Source organism: Elephantulus edwardii, unplaced genomic scaffold, assembly GCF_000299155.1.
Source record: "Elephantulus edwardii isolate Elephantulus edwardi_28Jun2011 unplaced genomic scaffold, EleEdw1.0 scaffold00003, whole genome shotgun sequence".
Lineage (NCBI taxonomy): Eukaryota > Metazoa > Chordata > Mammalia > Macroscelidea > Macroscelididae > Elephantulus > Elephantulus edwardii.
Window position 1 is genome coordinate 17,919,341 of NW_006399753.1, and position 4,488 is coordinate 17,923,828.

Sequence of the window (4,488 nt, forward strand, 5' to 3'; positions counted from 1 at the left end):
GTAAAAATGCAAATATAGTTTTTTTCCAAATTTCCTTTTTTTATGTGTTTCTTTTCAAGCTGCCTAAAGTGATGCAGGAGAATCACTTCTTCAGACCAAGATGTCTGATTTACTGTGAACGGGCCCAATCGCTGATAAAACTGAAAATGTTTGAGGGCGTACATACTCTCAAAAAATAGGATTCCGTACCCAAAAGAAATGGAACTTAATGTTGTGCCAAAGTTAACCTACTCCAGCTGGAAGTTCTGTAGTGTAAACAGACACTAAAAACCACCTTGTAAACTTTTAGTACAGCATATTTTTATTCTGAAATGGTGGAAATAATGTGATTTTTAGATGTTCTAAAAGGGGTTAATGACCACTGGGGCCTGTGCACTTAAACTTTGTCTAGTTTAATACGGGCTGAGTGGTAAGATAGGCTCTATTGCCTGTGTTCTCTGATACGTGATTAAGCTTCTAGCTTTGAGTGACCAAACATTTTACAGCGTAAAAACTGATTTATTTCTGCTTTACTTACCAAGCCCTGCACTGCTAAAAGTTGTGCATGGGTTTACATCATTTCACTGCAAGTGAAAAACTGCCTATTCAGTAGTAACACAGTTTGGGACAAAACAATTTTGTCGATGACACAGGCCCTTAGGCCAAAAACATCCTACTTAAAAGACTTCTTTTACTTTTGAGAAGGTGAATTTGCTTTTCTTTTTTCAATTTGATTAAAGATCATCAGTGCCGAAGAAGGAAAAGAAACCGGCATATGAATTTGCATACTGAAAGAAATGTACCAAAAATGTGAAAAAGAATCACGCAGTGAATCTATACCTAATGCTTAATTTTTTTTGTTTTGTTTTTCTAAGAAACATGTGGATATCAGAAATGTTTGTACTGGTGTCAGATCAGAATTTTCAAGAATCATCTTTCAGTGAAATTAGTATGAAAATTTCAGTGGATAGAGGGGAAGAAATTCTGAGCTGAAGAGAAGTTAACAGTTCACTTTCCACTCACGAGTCATGGGAGTGTTAACTGTTAACTAGCCAGGCGGGAGTCTGGGCACTCTTTCCAATTTCCATGTCAAGACCGGTGCTCTGTTCATTCTTATTGAGAAGGAACTTTTCCTTTGTGACTACAGGACCATATATCAAAATGTGCTTTCTTCTAGATGAAATGTTCCATTTAATTAGCCTTGGATTTTAAAATGTTGTTTTTTTCCCCCTCTGACCAGATGTAGTGGGCTTGGCCAGTTTATTTTATGTAATTTAATGAATAATACATATTAAACTCTTGGTTTTTACCTAAGTGTCTGTTGGCTAATGGAAATGGTATGGAAAAGCCTTGAATATGCATGCTGCTTTCATTTTTATGAACTTCTCCTTTTTTTAACTATAGCTTTATTAGTAATTCCAAAATGCTTCACTTGGACAGCTGGCATTGTGGGTGGCTTTTTCATACTACTGTTAACTTTTTTTTTTTAAAGAAGCAATGTAAAGACTGTAACAATTTAATGCACTAAAGTTTTCTTTACATGTTTAAAAACTTCTTAAAGCACCTCTGTATTATAATGATTAAATCGCTCCCTTTTTTAAACCATTGCTAATGTGGTCTGAGTTTTGTTTGACAATAATTTTAATATTTTCAAAATTTGAAATGTCAAGTAATGGAAATGAAGCCTTTAACAAGATTTAGTTTCCCTTTCAGTGTGTTAATTCTGTATAGCTGTAAATCACAGATTTCCTCCATCTCTTTTATAGGTGGAGCTTAATTCTGCTGATATTTGCTAGCTTTTAGTATATTTATTTGACAGAACAAAAGAACCCACCTTTCCTGGTGACTGTGTCCTTGAATACAAAATTAAAATGTACACTGATTAGTCGTTTTCAGTCATTCCTCCCTCCCCTTTCATTAAATGAGTCAGTTTTCAAATACAGCTTAATGTTACATCCTTTCTTAATAACCTAGGTGATTCAGCAGAGTTTTTGGGGGTGTTTTAATTGGTATATTAGTATTTTTGTTATTGTTGTGTGCCATCGAATTGGATCCGATAGGCACAGGAGGAAATTGCCCCTCCTCCAGCAGAGCTTCTGGTGGATTCGAACTGTGCACCTTCTGGATTGCAGCGCAGCTTCCTGCTACAAGGCGACCAGAGCTCTCAAGAGTTTTGTTTTTTACTTTTCCAAATTAGGTAGATTACTAATTTTAAAAAATACATGTGGTTAATATTCCATAAAGTCTTTAGAATATTTCCAGTTTTCAGAGATACCTCAAAGTTACCAAGTTCCGAGGGCACACAGTGGGCGTGGGGTGTGCTGCTGCAACAAATAGCACATATGAACAGCCTTAACACACACATTGTCGTGCACTATTGGAACTGACTCCTAACCCCCTCCAGCAGGTTTTCAGAGGTAGTTAATTGCACAGGAGGGGACTGCCCATCTTTCTCCCATGAAGCAGCTAGCTGGTGGATTTGAACTGTGTTTCTTTGTGTTGGCAGCCCACCTCCTTACCACTAAGCCACCAGGGCTCCTTAACAAGCCTAGGAGGTCAGAAGTCTATGTCTGAATGCTGGCTCTAGGGGAAGGCTTTCTCTTTCTGTGTTCCTTGGGGCTAGAAGGTTCTCGGCACAGAGACCCTAGGGCCAAAGGGCACACTCAGCTCCTGGCTCTTCTGTGATGTTAATGGGTCTCTGATCTTTGCTCAAATGTTTTATCTACTTCATATCTCAGACGGAATTCCCTCATGATACAGCCTAATCCTGTAGAATGTATCCTACCTCTTCAGCATCACTGAGGTTAGGATTTCCAGCATATCCCTTAGGTCAGATCCTAAAATGAAGATAATTACATAATACTGAGAATCATGGTCAAGCTGAGTTGACACGCATTTGTGGGGTTCACAAGTTAATTCATAACCAGGTGTTTTTCCATATTTTCACTCTGTATGTTTGCACACTTTACAATGTAGACTCAAATCTCACCTAATTTAGATCCTGGTGCTTGCTGTGGCAGGTGTGTGCTCCTCCTGCTCACCCCCCCTCCCCTGCCTGAACAAGAGACAGACGGTCATGCTGGTCCCATGTCTATCAGTCACTTCTGTCAGGATTCCTGGTGTGTCTGGCATGTTACATAGCCTGAGGTTCTCCAAGTGTGGTCCCCAGATCACGGCAGCATCCCTGGCAAGGTTTTAGAATGAAGATTCAGGCCTGCTGAAACCAAACCTCTAGAGTGGGGCCTAGTCCTTTCTGCTTCTGGAAACCCTCCAGATAATGCAGGCTACAGTTTGAGGACCACTGTCTGCAGAATTCAACCAGTTGAAGCCTGATTCATGCATAATGCAGTTGAGAGAAAGAAAACATTTAAAGAGTCAATAGGACTATCAAATACAAACTGGTAGAATTATTCACTTTTCTCTAAACTGCTCATTTCTCTGGAGGTCCTTTCTGCTTGTATTCTACACGGTCACTTAGGAAGTTAGCAGCATTTTCCCCATGGCAGGTGCACAGTTAACTCTGAGTTAAAGAATGCAGGAATGGGCTTTCTCCTGCCAGGTCCTTCCTCATATATTGTCACCTCCTTAATAGCTGTCTCTCTTTGAACCCTCTTTCCCTCTGACCCTACCTAACACCCAACACCCACTGCCTTTGAGTCAGCTCTGACTCAGCATTCCCTCATCAATCTATAGATCTTCCCAAGAGATGACTGCCCATCTTTTTCCCACAGGGCAGCTGTTCTATTCATACTGCCAACAGTTTGGTGAGCAGCTGAACACGTTACCCTCTGTGTCCTGAGGCTCCTCTGGCCCTCGTGGGAATAACTGTTCCACTCAGCAGGTCTCGGTTTGTGCCTTTATTCAACACTTGCCAGTTGGCTCTGTAAGCACCTCCTATTACATTACTGAAGGCAGAAAACACATTTTTCATTTTTTCATTCTTTTATGTACCAGGTTCAAGGCTGAGATGATAGGAACCCTGGTAATTCTACGTTGGGTTGTTAACCCAAAGGTCAGTGGTTCAAATCTACCAGTGGTTCCCTGGGAAAAAAGATAGGTGGTCTCCTCTCATAAAGATACATATAGTCTTAGAAACCCAACTGAGAGTCATCATGAGTTTGAACCAGTTTGACAACAGGGGATTTGGTTTTATTTCCATCTCAATGGGCAAACCGTGAGGTAGATGCTATTATTACCCTACTATATAGATAAGGTAACCACCATGGCTGCCCATTACCACGATTGGCACATCACTGCCACAGGCTTCAGTATCACAGCAACCACGAGTTACCTCTGTACAGCAACGCACAGACCAGTGCTAGACCACCTAGAAGAATGTTTGACAGGAAGACAATTTGAGCCATGTTGTTCCTGGTTTGGCCGGCTCCTCCCAGGCTTATGGGAAACTCTCTTTGCCAGAAGGCAGGAGCGTGGTGGTGGGAGTGCAGGAATCGTGGCAAGCGTTTGGAGTCGACTGCTTTTCTGGGAATGTGTTTGACATGCAGGTTT